Source organism: Crocodylus siamensis, chromosome 5 (genome assembly GCF_052110815.1).
Source record: "Crocodylus siamensis isolate JL-2025a chromosome 5, ASM5211081v1, whole genome shotgun sequence".
Classification (NCBI taxonomy): Eukaryota; Metazoa; Chordata; order Crocodylia; family Crocodylidae; genus Crocodylus; species Crocodylus siamensis.
The window spans coordinates 65352034-65369100 of NC_143399.1; the positions used below are offsets into that span (position 1 = coordinate 65352034).

Sequence of the window (17067 nt, forward strand, 5' to 3'; positions counted from 1 at the left end):
GTACTTGTCTGAAATCTTTATTTCCTTTAGTTGCTGCTTCATTTCTCTGGGATGAAATGTACTATTTGGTAAATAACCTCCTACCTATACTCCTAATGTTTGTTTTTGTTTTTTCTCCAGCCACTTATTGGATAAAGAAGGTCAGAGTGGCTATGTTTCCAGACCCTTCAAATTCATTCTGATTTTACATTTAGACATTTTCTCATGTATATGAGAAACATATTGTATAACGCTCACTTTTCCCTGCAAAAAATTGGGGTCTGTGTATTTAACAAGGAAGCTGAGTTGTTTTTTGGGGGGGTTTTCCTGGAATAGAATCACCCTGCTTTGATTTCCTGCTCCAAAATGCTGCACCTGTAGGAGTACTATGCAGGCAGATGAAGGAGTTAGTTGTCTTTAATGGCTCATTCTTCTAGGGGTTAATGACTGTCTCTTTTTAATGACCTTGATGTTTTGCTCATTAAACTAACCTTTCTTAGTTCTGATGTTTGCTAGCTGCTTTTGGTCTCTCTGTCTCTCTCTCTCCTCCTATTTCACATCTCCGAAGAGTCTTCTAGCTCTTTTCAAAAGTATGGCTCTACCCTTTGAGACCATTGCTGTCTTCAGCAGCAGCTAGGGTTTCAACTTTAGTTAAGGAGGAAAGGGAATAAACTGAATACTAGGTTCTGTCCTTGGTCTACGCAGCCATAACTTTGGAAAAACTCCTTTTTCTTCATTCTCCTTTTTAAAATGAGTTGTGTACTATAGCCTGGGGCAAGTTGTATGCAAGAAAATACGGTATTTCAGTGTGTTGCTAACTGTTCAGTGTTTTCATTTGTAATCCAATCCACATGTTGAAGCACTGTGATTTATTGGATAAGCTGCTGGTCTGGGATTCAGAAAGCTTGTGTTCTGTTCCTGGTTATGCTGAAGACTGTTGTATGACTTCACTCAGATCGCTTCTTTGAGGCACTGCCTTTATGTGCCTGTGTTAACATCTTTTGTCTATCTTGCTCATTTAGCTGGGAAACTTTTCAGGCATGGACTTGGTATTTTATGGTACCTTGCAAAATGAGGGCTTCATCTTTGGGAAGAGACTAGCATATGCTACTTTTAAATAAAATGATAAATATTGTGGTCAAAGACTTAGTAACAACTAGCTATAATCTTCTTGGGATAAGTACGGAGGACAGAATTCTCAAATCCATATCTGCTAATTCCCATTGCAAATTGGCTTTGATTGAAGGGAAGATATAACAGAAGTGATGGAAAACACAATGTTCTCTTTGGCCTAGGGCTGTGGAATGGGCTATAGAATGGACACCCACACAAACAGTGGCTATCACTACATGGCTTTTTAATTATGCTAGAGGCAGGTGCTCACAGTATCCTGTCCAAAGCAGGCTCAGAGTTAGGAGGTCTGTGTAGCTGTATTAGTCTGTCACAACATGACAAACCCACAGCCCAGCCCCTATCTCCTGCAGAATCCATTAAAATGCAGCTTTGTTGGCTACGCAAGTAATGGGACACAAGGAGTACTCCTACCTGTCCTTTCCCCCTTTGTTTTTTAGTGGCACTATAAAAGTTCTGGTAAAATTCATGCTTTCCATATCTGGCTTTAGAAAGTATTTTTTCCTGCCAGAGTTTAAAATTGTAGGATTCATTAAAACCTTGAAAAAACTCTTAGAGTATCATGAAACTCCAAATGCTTCCCTGTGCTATGAAACTCATTTAGCTAGTAAATATTTCAGAAGTGCAATGATCTTCTGAGGTGTATGGTTGTTTACGATTGTTCCAGATTTTGCACTGTTCTTGTCATTCTTCAACTTGCACAACATATATGCAAGTTATTTTCCACTTGCTATAAAAGGGACTTCTATACACAATTCCTGTTAATGCTAATCACTGGTTCATATGCAGAAAGCAAACAAATGAACCTGAAGACACTTTAATAAAGTAATAGAACAGCACAGTGTAACTGAGAAGTTGCCACAGTAGTAAATGCAACACAGATGAAGGCAAAAATACTTCCTTAAGAAAGAAGAAAGCCTATATAAAAATAAAGTAAGGTGAGGATATTTAGCATGCTTTTGAAGTTTGCTGTTTTTCATACTATTATTCAGTGTTGTTTACTTGCATCAAAATCTTTGAGGAGAGAAAGGTAGTAAGCCTCGTTAGCCAAATGAGGGCAAAGGCAGGGTAGAGTTGCACCTTCTAGACTAATTAAATCAGAAGTAGATAAGCTTTCATAAGTAATGGCTTGCTTCATAAGAGGCCATGGAGGGACTGTAAGCAACATTTTACTTCAGCAGGTGTTGTGAAGGGACTGCAGAGGGAAGAGTTTCTAAATACTGTAGAAAAGTGATATGAATACAAAGGATAGTAAAGGGGGATGAAAAGGGAAGGAACACTTCTCATAGAGGTAAGGTAGGGAGAAAAGAGAAATTTTTACTTGGTACCAAGGATCCTGTTGGTTTTGTTTTGTGTTGGTTTTTTTTTTTTTTAATCCCCAATTTTTGGATTAAACCCCTCCCCAAAATTCACATTATTTTTCACGATTAAAATGAAATTTATTTATGTTCTGCCTACTTTGCATCTTTCAGAAGTGCTCCCTGCTTATTACCATCGCAATACTGAACCCCCGTTTCTGGTATTGATACCATCATGGAGGGAGTTTTCTGGCAATGCTGATTATCCTCTTCCTACATGCCACTGGAGCTGCAAGTTGTATGAAAGCCACTACAAATTTACTAAAGAAACTAGGCTCCAGAAGTCTATGCTTCCAGTTACCACCATATTACCTACCATCATATCTTTGTACATCAGAGACATCATATCTCTGTACATCAATATCCCCCATAAGGATGGATTATAAACCATGAAGAAGATAGTTCCCAATGATGACACTACTTCTGTTTCCACACATTCTTCATATATATCTATTTCAGATTTGAGGACTCCTATACTTGCAAACAAATGGTACTAACACAGGTATATGTATGGCACCTGAATCTGCAATATGCCAAAATATTTATGACACACCTTGAAGTCTATTTCATTTGCAGCTGCCCTCTCATCCCCCTGATATAGCTAAAGTATGCTGATTGTATGTTCATCATCTGGACACACAGGACTGTGAAATACTCCCTCCGCAAATTTGTTTTTTTGAACACCATTGTGAAACTTTCTGACAGGTATATCATCATTGTATTGTGTTAAAAACCAACCAGTTGCTACAACTGGCTCCACACCAGCAGCTTTCATCTTAAGAGCACCACTAGATACAAAGGCTACAGCCAAGCTCTACATTACAACCATATCCGCTCTGTGATTCCACTGACTGGGATACACATATTAAAGATCTGAAGCCAGGATTCCTACATTTACAATGAAGTCGTAAAACTGTAGCCACTCAGATCAACAAAGCCAGACTCAGACCTCCCTATGACCTGCTGAAATATCAACCCTAGGACAAGGACAACAGAATCCCTCAAGTTTTTAGCTACAGGCCAACTTGAAAGCCTTGGCCATGTCAGCAGTGAACTCTACTCCTCCTGGCAAATAGTGACCATCTCAAGGAAGCCATGAAGAACAAACCCATCCTGACATACAGGGCACGTATACATGTGCTGTTAATTTGATGAATAAACTCTGACATGGTTTTTGCCAAGTTTATTTGTCCCGGGTGCTGTGTTTTACGCGTGCACCCAGGACTGCAGCATGCTGAGCTGGATCGGAGCAGCCCCAGCTGGCAGGGAGTCCTGGGGTTCGGCCTGCCAGCCTAAGGCTGCTCTTAACCTGCTCAGCTTGCTGCAGAGGGGCTGACTAGGGCATGAGCGTGCTTCAGTGCAGGGCTAGCCAGCAAGGAAGCCCCTGCACTGAAGCACCCTTGTACCCCAGCCAGTCCTGTCAGTGTATACACGTGTTCCAGCAGACTAAATAACACCACTGCAGGATCATAATTGTGTCAACAAGTCTTATCCTACAGCAGCATTTATTAGTAGCCTAATAGGGCTGCATGTATAGACAGTACATTTGCACACGTGAAAAGTGCCCAGCACTGTGTTGCTCACAGTTGTATTAGTGGCGAAATGCAGGTCAGCGTGGACAAAATGGCAGTGGTGCGCATCTGAACTAAAAAGCTTTGGAGGTGCTTTAGTTCAAAAGCGCACCACTGCCATTTTCTCCATGCTAACAGCTGGGAATTTTGCTGCTTCTACAACTGCAAGTGATGCAATGTGATGTGCATCAGACCTCGTGCAGAGCATACTCAATTAACTGAGTCCGCTCCAAAGCGGCAGATCTCCAACATGTCCAAGAACTAAAAAGTACATGTATAAATGCCCTGAGATCTTACTGCAGAGTTAATTAGGCACCTCCACAGTAAACAATTCATAGACATGCCCACAGACATCTCCCCAGTCTGAAGCAGCACCTCTCCAGCAACAGATTACCTAACTCCTATTCTTAGCAAGGCTCCAGACCTTGCTCTGGACTCCCTCCTCAATACAAACTATATCATCACTGGACCAAATAACATGTTTGGTAACATCCAAGGGTTGTTTACCTGCTCCTCTCTCAACATCCTATGTGCCATCACCTACTTACAGTGCCCCTTGGACGTCTACACTGAACAGATGGAGCAATATATACATGAATGAATGAATGAACATCTTCTGATTTCAATTCCAGAAAGACATGCAAGCCTGTGGCAGAACACTTTAACCTCCCTGGACATCCTATCACTGAAACAGGAGTAGCTGTTCTTAAACAATGAAACTTAAAAACTAACTGCAATGGGAAATTGCAGAACAAGAAATTAACCCCACACTGGATTGTGTTCAGTATGGTCTAAACCAAGACTATGGATTAGTTCATAATATAATGAATTAATTCCTGTAACTGAATTAGCTTTTATAACCCCTAGATTCCTCAAAGAGTTAACAATTTTGTTTTATTCTCTTCTACTCACTTTGCGTGTCAGTCCCTTCACAGCATTTGATGAAGGGAAGCTGTTGCTTATGAAAACTAACTAAATCAGAGATGCATAAGTCTTTAAAGTGCAAAATCTTTGGTCATGCTATGCTGTTTGTTCTAAAGGTGCAGCTGTTTTAATCGCACTGAAAGCTAGCTCATTAAAGAAATTACAAAATGGAACTTGTTGAGAACATGATTTCTCATATTAGAATTAATTTATATTTATCTTACTTGCCTTTGTGCATTAATTTATCATTAGAGCTGGTCTGAGAGAGTTTCACTGAAAAAATGTCTTTAACAAAAATGCTGCGGTTTGTCCAAACTGAAGTGTTTTGTGGAAATCTGTTTCAATGTGCCTAATGAAATGCTTGGCACAGTTTCTCAGATGGAGACAGACAGACCTCCCTCCCTCAGAAAAGTGTTTTATCCACCAAATTATTGACTAATCTAGACTCTGGAAGATCCAGATTCCATTCCTTATTCTGCTGAATGCAGCAAAAGAAAATATGCCAGTGAAGTGCCCTATCCAGAGCACTACAACTCCCTGTTTTAGGGTGTTTCCGGTCCTTTGTGCTCACGAAACACAGAGCAATCTCTCTCTTGTTCCAATGCAGAATAAAAGTGAATGCCAAAACCTCAACCTTTTCCCTAAAAAAGAAATCTTGGAGTTTTTTGGTTAAGCCCTAAATGAACCATACAGTTCCAGTTTATGCCATTTTTAGTAGACAACAAATTTTGTTTGACCCAGATTTTGCTCTTGCCACATTGTGTATATCCTTTCTGTTTTTTTTTTAAAGGAGACTTTGAAGGATCTTATGGATTTGATTGGATTGCAGTTCCACATTTAAATGAACAAATATGGTAACATTCTTTAGTGAAAAAAATCTCTTCTATGGAAACTTTAACAGTACTTCTTGTTTTGATTTCTCTTCCTTTTTTATACATGTGCATATGTATAAAACTGGCAAGATTGATTCTGATTTCTGCTGTGTACACCAAAAGGAATATGTGGGCTCTTTTTTTTCTAGGTAACAGACCAATTTTGGCAGAGGGACAGAACTGCCTTGTTTCTGAGAGGGGGAAAAATTCATATCCTTTCAGTGTTACTTGTGTACATGACCTCTTGGGTCTACATAGAAATTTGAAAACCCCTCCATTTCAAAAAGATTGAAATTTATTGATGAGTATTTTTAAAATGTATTAAGTGGAAATCTCTACTGAAAGCAATGGCAGGCATATTACAAAAGGCCTATTCATGAATATCTGGAACATTGCTAGTTTGTCATATACATTTGAATGCATGTGTAAGTGGGGGTTTTTTCCTTTTCTTAACAGTCTGTATCGGAGGGATCAAGCTGCCTTAGGATAACATGAACATTGTGTAAAACAGCATCTTTTCTCTTCTTCCCCTAATTATTAAACCATGTTGAGAAGGAATTTGTGGATCGCTGTAAATCAGCTGTAGCCAGAACTGCCTGAGGAACTTGTTTGTTATCTATCTCAAGGTAAACTTCCCTTTTTCAACAAAAATCAAGTTAATTTCCCAGATTTGGAAATCTTCCTTTTTAAGTGAAGGGCTAGTTCATGATGTGGCAGAGGTTGAGTTTGTTTCCCTAGAGTGTATCTGTTTTAGTTTTTTTTATTGATCCCTTTCGGGGGGGGGGGTCTGTAAAACATCAAAGCACTAAAAGTTTCTCTTGAGAAGCTGCTGTGACTTTCAAATATTTTCTGAAAGGGTCTGGTTGGGCCTTTTTATGTACTACTTTGGACAGTTGTTTAATCTAATACAACTGAAGTACAATATAAATAATGTCCTTGGACTGCTGTAGATTGTATTTTCTATTAATGATTTTGGCTTGTTCTGGAGGACCGGTAATTTTTTTATTTTTTTATTTTTTTACTTGAGAATCTTTACTGTAGTTTCTTGTTTTTTTCTTTGACCCATTTCCATGAATATCATTACTTATTGTGACTGCTTTAGCATCCACAGTTGATGACGGGCTGCACTAGTCAGTTAATGAAAATGTTGAGGCAGCTTGATTATTTCTAAAATTACTTCTGTGGTGTTCAGTTGTGCATGTTTTCATTTAAAAAAAAATGTTTGGTCAGAACTGAATATCCCTGTAAACTTAATATAGAGAAACTCAGGCTGACATTAATTGGTACTGTCTAAATTATGACCTCTAAGTTACCTATGATTGCACCAACATGTAATGCCTGGAACATTAAAAGTATGCATCCAGTTTCTTTTCAGCATCCATAACAATCTTGATAGTATTTACCTCTTAAAGCTCTCTGTTAGTAAATATCCTCAAATAAAAGACTACATATCATGGCTGTCTGCTCCATCAGGGCCCACTATAAATGTACACATTACTAAAGCTGCTCACGTTATTGTAACATATGAGTTGCTTTTGAAACTAGCCTCTGTGAGAGAATCCTTGTGTTTAATTCATTTTATCACTGGATCATCTCTAGCCTTTTGGTGACTGACCTTTGTAGTCTGTGATCTATTGACTGGTTGCTCATTAGATTCTTTTTTTCATATTGTCTTCATGTATAGACTTAATTATATGGATTTGTCCCTTGTTTAAAACTTGTTCTTTTTTTAATAGGTAATCAAAGTTTTTATTTTATGTAGCATGAATGATTCTCATTTTGGCATAAAGAAGCAGTTGTATATATTTAAAATTTTTAAAGAAAAATTTGGTTTTGAGTTGTCTGAAGACTTGTGTAACCTTAACAGTGACTTTGACTTCACAGTTGTTCTGCTTCTACTGACTCTCATGAGTATACTCCTATCCAAAGTCAGCTGCAAGACTGAGGCCTTCTTAAAGGTTTAGATTAAATTAATCATTTCCTCTTTTTGGCTATAAGAAACATGGGGCTTTCTGTGTTAAGACCTTCTTGCCTTTTCCTGGTCCCATCTTGTCTACCATGGGGTTGAATTATGAAGCTTGCTAAAGGAATTCTGCCAACATCAAAGAATTATGAATGTAACCATCACTCTAAAAACTGCATTGTTTAAAAACTCAGATTGAAGGAGAAATAAACACCAACATCAGTACTGATAACCATGAACTCCAACTATATGCCATCTAGTGCACTGGCAGTCAGAGCCAACTCTAGGGGGGTGAGGGCAGAGCCGATCCTAGGGATGTGTGGGGCCTGGGGCAAGTCAGCATATGTGGGGCCCCTTTAACACTGCGCAGGGCCATGGGACCTCTGCAAAGGCAGGGCATATTGATGCCCTAGCAATGAAATTTGGCACCCGGGGCCAAGCAGATCCCATGCACCCTGGACGAGTCACTCTTCAGCGGACATGAAGCTGGCAGTGTGTGATGGAGAGGAAGGGGTAGTGAGTGGCTGGATGCTTCTTTTGCAGCATGGGGCTGACCTGCCAGCTCCAGGCAGGCCCTGTGGGAGGGGGCACAGCTGCTCTGCCCTGCTTCTTGGGGCCTCCCAAAGCACAGGACCTGGGGCAGTCACCCCAATTCACTGTACCCAAGGGATGGTTGTGGGTGTGGGGCATGGGGCAAATCAGCCTCTGCAGGGGCCCCTTAACACTGCATGGGGCCATGGTACCCCCACAAAAGGTTGGGGGGTGTCTCCTTGCTTCTTCTGCAGCATGGGGCTGAGCTTCCAGCTCCAGGTGGGCCCCACAGGAGGGGCTGCAGCCGCTCTGCCCAGCTCCATGGGGACCCCCCAAAGCATGGGGCCTGGGGCAGTCACCCCAGTTCACCATACCCTAGGGATGGCTCTGCTGGCAGTAATACCAGGACTCCTGGTCCTATTCTGAAGTCTGGCAGAAAGACCACTTATTTGTCCCCTACATATGCTATACCAGAGTTTGGCTACATGCCCTCATTTTTGACAGAATAAGAAATATAGAGCTATAACCTGCACTTCTTTTTAAAACATGTTTTAGCTCTTTTCCTTGTGTAGATAAACTTGAAAGAATAAATTGATGCTAAATATCAGCTAACTGCTAGAATGAAGAGGAACCAGAAGCTGGGTTCAGCTTCTGAAGCAGAGATGCAGTAGGGGAGGAAATGTAGCAATCCTCCCCAAACAATTTCTCTCTTAATTTGGGGGTTAACCCAAAGGATCCTCTTGCTGGTCACCCATATTATTATATTGGTTCTGCATAAAACTGTGGAGGAGTTGATTTACATTAGAGGTGAAAACAGCAAGTAAACAAACACAGGCCCACTGAAAAGACTAACTCTTCTGTCAGTAATGCTTTGTGGGATGTGGAATAAGTTGCACAACCCCTGTCCCTTGGTTTGCCATCAGGTATACGGTATTTACCACTCTCATAAAAGAACTATGAGGCTTCCTTAATTATGGAATGTTGCCAATGTTTGCAGTGAGATTTGGAGACACCTCCCCCCCGCCAAAATCAAAGGTACTTATGTACCTGGCAGCAGTATCGTTAACAAAAATTCAAGAGCTCCAACAATCTTGAGATCCCAGTTCCTCGGAAGTGCACCAACTGTAAATCTGAAGTGGATTTGTTTCGATTTCAGATCTCCTCCCTCCCCAGTGTACACAGATAGAGTGATATGCAGTCATGACAGTATACATTCACAATTAGAATCAAGCCCATAGTGTTTACATTGTGACAAAAGGGAACAAATCCTTGTTCTGGTGTGTAGCTGACTTCTAGTTTGGGGAATTCATAGCTGGTGTAGAATTAAGGTTTAGCCCAAAGTATTAATCTTCTACATATTGGAAATATACTGGTGATTTGCTTTTGTTTGGGTGCAGCATCCCATAAAACTTTTAGCATTTATAGACTTGGAGAATAATGCCATCTCTGGGAGTCTGAGTCCAAAAGATCACCCAACAACCTTTTATGAGATTCACAACAAATACACATTTTGGAAAACACTGAGAAGGGAAGAAACATGCATTTTTTCATCTGAAAAGATTTAAACAAAAAGTAGTGTATCTGTGACAAGTATTGTGGTGGTTTGTCCTTTCTCCATCCAGAAGCTGGACTGAATGTGTATAAATAGCATTATCTCCCAGAGGTAAAAATGGTAAATGTTATTTTGTATGATACACAATCTAGAAACAGCCAGTGTATGCAAAAATGGATACAGCTAGGGCTGTTTAACCTCACTCCCACGTTTCATTCTCAGTCTTGTAAAAATATCTTCTTTGTTTTTGCTGGCAACTCCCTGCATGGAATACTAGTCAAAGGCCTAGGAAATACTATTAACTCCACAGGACAAAAAGGTGAGCGGAAGAAAGGAACAGAATTGGTGACCAAGGACAGAAAGAAATCAGCTGGAAGGTGCAGTGCTTGCACGAGTTGAGAGAAACTTGACGAGGGAAAAGAAGAAATGACTAGCACTTAGTGCATAAAAGAAGTGAGGTGCAGATGACTTATTCCAAGGCTTAGTAACATCTTGTTCCCAGACTGTTAGTCCAAGAAGCCACATCTTTAATTTGCCTGTCTATAACAGATGCTTCTGCAGCTACCACAGGAATTGTAGCTTTCAACCCTTCATTTCATCCCTCTTACCTATAATCCTCTAGTTCCAGTCTGTCTGACCACTTGACAAGGCTTTTTTTTAATTAGTGGAGCTTTTTGGGGTGGGGGGAGGGGAGACTTAAAGTATGCTTTGCATATATTGGAATACTAGACAGCCCTCAACTCTTGATAAGATGCAAAAAAAACCCTGCTGGGAATATGAAATAGCACATAGTACATAGAATAATGATTCCCATAATTGAGATCGTCATGTGCCTTATTAGGTGGAATCATTTACCTGGTATCCTGTTGTGGTGGGGTTTTTTGTTGTTGTTTTTTTTTAACCAAAATATATTGTAACCTAGTTCAAGCTCTTGTCCAATTACTTTTTCTCTGTTGTTTGGTTGATTCATGTAATTTTACAGCTTTATTTCAAAATAGACCAAAAGAACTGAGATGAAAGCTGTCATTCAAGTACTAGGTTGTCTTCTGTGGTATGGAAATACTTATTACAGCTGGCTGGATGAGATAGGTGGAACTCCTTAACAAGCAGTCTCTTTGTGCCTCAGGTGTCTGTGCTGCCTGATCAATTGGCTGAGATAGCATATACTTAATTTAAATACTAGTAAATAATATCAATTAGGGAGGAGATGTACTTTCATGAAGAGGGTAAGACCTCTTAGTATCCATGATAGCTTGATTTTTAGCTCAAGAAAACAGGTTACTTTAATCATCTTCTAATTTTATGCCATAATGGACTAAACTCTTGAGTTTTACCTTGGAGACTTGGTGCTTCATCAACCTCTGTGGACTGAACATAGAAGATGCTGGTCAAATTGCCTTCAGCCTCTTTTAATTTGCTGGTCTGCAATTCTGCTCAGATTCCTTTTGAAAGACAAAGAAATGAAAGATTTAATGTGATAGCTCAGGATATGCTAAATAGATCAGCTTAAAATTGATCTTGACATAATTGTAACAAGGACTGCTGTTGCCACTAAGGCTAAAGATCTGCCAGCATTTTTAATACTAATTTGTAATATTTTCTTCTGATTAAGTGGTATATATTTTGGCGGACAAAGTTTGCTGTGGGTGAAACAGAGTGAACAGCAACTTCAATGCAATAAATTCAATGATTCACTTTCCAAATACTATGTTAAAATAGTTGGAACTTTTGTTCCGTCTGAACATCACCATTTTTCAGTTCTGTTAAATTATTTAGAAATACAAAACAGGAATTCATCAAAAAGCGGTGTTTATTTTCAGTGTTGTATTCTATAATTTTTATGCAAATTATGACCAACTTTTTCAAAACTGAAGCTAGACTCTCAAGCATATATTTAACCTGCCAAATAGAAATTGACTTGATGCCCAACAGTACTGAACACTCATAAATCTATCAAGGTCAAAGGAAGCTGTAGGTTCTCCACATCTTCAAAAATCAGTCCAACCTTAGGCTGAAAGCATTGTAGGAGCTGGGTATTCAGCTGGAGTTCAGTGGGAGTTAGGTGCTTGGCTTTTAAAATACTGGAGCTCCTATGGAAACTCACTTTTAGTATGCAGGTTTGAAAATTTTGTCACAGCTCCAAAACACAAAACTTAGTGACATGTGTTTGAGTTCTGCTCACAGAAACTTGTTTTATTTTTAACTGAAAGAGGCTTGTATTGAACCATTATGACATGCTAGCCAATTGCCCATCAAGAATGAGGGGAGGGAGGAGGCTGGGATGGAGTGCTGCCAGCTAATGCCCTATGCTGCCGCTGTTCTGTTTCTTGTAGGGACCGGGGTGGGGGAGCCAAGGCCAGCACTGCTGGCCTCATCTTTCCCACACCCACTCCAGTCCTCAGCACCACTTGCAGGGAGTGGGGTGACAACATCTCCCCGACTCCCTGTCCAGTCCTCTGTGCCTCTTCCAGGGAGCGGGGTGAGGGAGCTGAGGCCAGGGCTGCTGGCCTCAGCTCCCCTGCCTTCTGTCCAGTCCTTGGCGTGGCTTCAAAATCATGGTGGTGCTCCCCTACACTTGGAGCACTCTGATTGGCTGTTTCCATCAGCCAATCAGAGCATTAATAAAGCATTATGGACAGACAATCAGACTTAGGCTTTTATAATATTAGAATAATATTAGAATGTCTCTATCCAGACATTTACTATGTGATTGACTATGATTTGGAAAGTATTCTAATAATCTGGGAAAGTGCTATAATTTTTACAAAATATAAACTTCAGATATATCATAAGCCAAAATTATTTTCCACCTCTTAGGTATTAGGGCTGTGAGAAGCTTTGGTCCCTGATTCGATTCAGTGGCGATTCCACCCAGTTCGGTGGCCAAATCTCCGAACCTGAATTGAATCAGAGGACCCTTTAATCTCTACAAATATAATCGGAACCCTCTGAATTGATTCGGAGAGATTTGGAAAGATTCAAAGATTCGGACAGACACAGCTTTAAATGTTTTTTCTACATACCTCTAGGTAGAAGGGGCTCATGAATGCTGCAATGCTGAGATGCATGGAGTGTCCCACAGAAGCACAGGAGGCTCGGCAGCAGACCTGGAAGTGGATCAGAAGCACTTCCAGTCCACTTCCAGGTCCACCGGGAAACATCCTGGGGGCTCCCCACCCTCCCCTTCTGGCTTAGTGACTGGTGCCTCCTGGGTTGGGGGGGCACCCAGGATCCCCCGGCGACTGACTGCCAGCACAGCATGCTCCCCAGAAGACCCAGACTTCTGGGTTCACTGCCAAGCATGTGGAGAGCCCTCCCTCACGCCTGTGGGATACTCCATTTGCCCCAGCATCACAGCAATCACGAGCCGCATCTGCATAACCTCAAGGTATGTAGAAAAAACTTTTAAAGCTGTGTCTATGTCCAAATTGCTAATTCTCTGAATCAGCATAAAATCTTCAAATCCAGTCGGGGACAGTGATTGAAATCAACAAATCAAATCACTGTACCTGATTTGGGCCAAATCTGAATTAAATGGGGCTCACTTTGCACACCCCTGTTAGGTATGTAAGCAAACTCAGTAGGATTTCAATGTTGTTGGAGCCATGATGGTCCAGGAAATGTCGAAGAGATAAGAATTTTTTAAATATCTTTTATTGGACCAAAGCTATTTGGGAACTCTGTTGGACAAGTGTTTTAGACATTGAGTGAGACAAGGAAGAGCAACAAGACTTCCAGTTATACAGTTGGTCCAATAAGTGCCTAAGTATGATTTTTATTTCACCTGCTTGACTCTCTCTGAAAAAATGGTTAATGTAAAAGATGGGTTGATCCTACTCTTCCTCCTCTCTATTTTTGTGCATGTGTGTGCGACTCAAGTCTGAATGGGAAGATGCACTGGAAAAGTAGGTGTTTTAATGGATTTCCTGTATGTGAGCAGGGGAGAAAAGAATTTCACTCAGGTGGCTAATAGGTGGAATAGAATCTGATCCCAAGAGTCTATGGGTATGTACAAATGTTATATTTTGATCGATCGAACTAGGGTTAAGTTGATCTAAATTGCCATCTGTGCAGATGTCCAGGAGATTTAAATCAAGCCAAAAATGGCAGGCCTGGTCTAATATAGTTCACCTGAGTATGTGAACTAACTTAGATTGGGAGTAAGTTAATTTGATCTACTGAACATCTGTATGTATTAGGCCTGCAGCCCTGGGGCTCTGAAAGCCCAAGCACTCTCCCACCCTAGGGATATGCTCTTCTACCTGTCCCCCCAAAACTGACTGGCTTATTTTTAGCCACCACCACCACCTATGGACCCACCAAACCATTCCCATAGACCTGCTAGCCCTCTGCTTGATCCTGCCTGTCCCTCCCCACAACCTGAGTTACTTATACCGGGTTCCCTGTGCAGCTCCAGCAACCAGCAAGTGTTTGTATATGCGGCTTTCAGTCTACAATCACACAGCTTCATAGACTGCGTACAATGAACATTTGTATGCACCCACAGGTGCTAACTTCCCTGCAGTTCCAAGGGAGAGAATTTTTTCAAAGACATCTTGAAGATTTAGGTATAAATCTTCCATTACAATTTAATGGAAGAAGGTAACTTTAAAACCTCACCTTTATTTATTTTTTTTTCAGTTTGATAGTACCATAGCAAAAAATAGGAAGTCAAATAACACTAAACCCAAAGCTGAATTAATATTACCAGTTAAATGTGCAGTATAACTCAAAGTGGTTTAATCACACTGTATCCCTTAATATGAATAAAACTCTTCCCAAGGATTTGATGAATTTTACAATGATCTGTGGCACTAATATAAGCAAGTCATTTTCATTGTAGAACTGTTCTGTATGGGTGTCTATATATGAGCAGGGTAGCTGCTCTGATGCACTGTAATTCAGAGCACATCAGAGCAGATTTGATTAATCAAGTCTGCTGGAGCACGGTGATTACTGCACTCTAGCAGCCTCCTGCTTCTTGTGTATCAGCATCCCTGCACTTCAAAATGGGGGTGGGCTTTGAGCTTTAGATAAAGTACCCCCACCCTCATTTTGAAGTGCAGGGGTACTGATGCATGAGATTAAGCTCTCGGACCCACTTTAATTAAAGCACTCCCCTCCCCCCCACACTCCTGGAGCATCTGTATAAACACCCCATAATCTACCTTGTCTAGTTCTGGGACCATTAAAACAAATTCAGCTGCACTGAAAGGTGTTAGGAAGGATATAAGGTTTGATTCTGAATTTTTATCACTCTCTAAATTGAAATAACATTATGGGAAATCTTGTAAGTAGTCTTTTTAAAAACACTTGAACATAAATAGTCTCTGAATGGGAGAAGACAGGCATATGTGTGAATTGAAATGACATTGTTGTTTCAATCATCTGCTTACTTTCTTACTCTAAGTATTTTCTCAGAAGGTTTACTTTTGTATTATTTGTCTGTGAGTGAGCTTACTGACTATAATAGATAAAGCATAGCTCTTGTATTACATCTTACAAAAAATGCTTTATATTTCATGTTCCTGTTCCTTTCAAGCTGATGATGCCAGATAGTCTTCCCCTTTTGTTTTGTTCCAGGATGACCACTATTCTTGGAATTCCTTTCAGGGCTGTGCCCACAAAGCAAGTACCCTTTCTGAAGGCCCTCTCCTGCAACAATACAAGAAATTAGATGAGCCAAGTCCTTTCCCTTATTTGATCTATGAATTTATTTTGAGCAGTTCCATCTTATGTAGATGGAAGGAACTGAACTTAAGAGGACATGTTTGAAGAGAAGTTGTAAGGTCTGCAGTTGGGAAGGGTAGGAGTAGAGTAGGTGTGTGTGTGTGGGGGGGTGTATGTATGTATATGTATATATGTATGTGTATATATATATTTTTTTTTTATGATGCCTAAGAGCTCCATTGAGGGATCAGGACCAAGTACAAAGACAGGGTGGGTTCTGCTCCAGAGAACTTAAAGTGTAAAACAAGAGGCAGGTAAGTAGTAAGATATAATACTTGCCATAATAGGCTATGGTTCAGTACACTGGGTATTTAATAAACATCAAGATTTTGTTACATTAGAATAAGAGTTTTGAAGGACGATTGTGAAGGGGAAAAGTGAGGTGCCTTTGGAAACGCATCTAAGTTGTTCCATGAGTGAGAAGCACCGTGAAAGAAAGCACATTTAAAGTGGACAACAAAAGATGGCATACTTAGCCAACTGGACGTGAGAGTTGTCATATTAGCAGCATACAAGACAATGGTAACTAGCATAAAAGCAGGTAGTAAGGGTACAGGGGTGTAGGTTGGAGCCATGTTGGTCTAAAAACATAGGCAGACAAGGTTCTTTGCGTGAATCTGATATCTTTTAAGTAGTTAAAATACATTCTTAAATAGTTGGAAAACAATTATTAAGCAAGCTTTTGGGTTCAAAAACCCTTTGTCAGGCTAAGGAAGTTTCAGCAGGTGGCATGTGCTCTTCCTGGATGGAATGAAAAGTAAAGAAGCCAGAGGCTGGGCTGGTATGCATACAAGACAGGTAGTCAGTGAAAATGTATATAAATGTAATAATTGTAAATAGATTGAGGAGTCAATGGGTTAGAGACAGGCTGGAGGGGGAGGTGGGGGGAAGAGAGAGAAGGGGGATGAATAGTGGGGAGATACCTAGGGAGTCAGATGTCAGGCAGGTTATAATGTGTCATAAATCCAATGTCTATATTTAGCCCATGATTTTTAATGTCCAGGAGGCTGGTGATGTGGAGTTCATAGGCTCTGGGAAGTGCCTTGTAAGTTTCCTTTGCAGATCAGGACTGAGAGATTGAAGAGAGAGTGGTTTTCTTGTGAGAAATGTGCCCCCACAGGTAATTGGGTAGTCCTGTCTTTGATAGATTTCTGGTGTGCATTCATTCTGGTGCGCAGCTGTTGTTTAGTCTCTCCTACGGATTTTCCATCAGGGCATTTGGTGCTTTGGATGAGATGTATTACTTTTCTGGAGGTGTAGCTGTAAGATCCAGGAATGCTGATGGCTCTGTTGTGGGTGTAGTAACTGTGGGGATGGTAGAGATGTGTTGGCAGGTTTTGCATTTCTTGTCATGGCATGGTCTGGATCCATTTGGTGCATTCTGGGCTTGAGGGAGTTTGCTTCGGGTGATGAGGTTAGCAAGGTTCGGTGCTTGTTTGAAGGCTAGGATGGGTGG

General features: G+C 40.6%; 1 long non-coding RNA gene across 4 annotated transcripts in view; it reads right to left on the reverse strand.

Moving 5' to 3' along the window:
• LOC149864183 (uncharacterized) overlaps positions 1–17067 on the reverse strand; it is a 113963-nt gene that overhangs the window by 58099 nt on the left and 38797 nt on the right. For all 4 annotated transcript variants that reach the window (XR_016442541.1, XR_016442543.1, XR_016442542.1 and 1 more), the window contains exon 2: positions 11216–11323. This is a non-coding gene — a long non-coding RNA (uncharacterized LOC149864183). The remainder of the gene's footprint in view (positions 1–11215; positions 11324–17067) is intronic.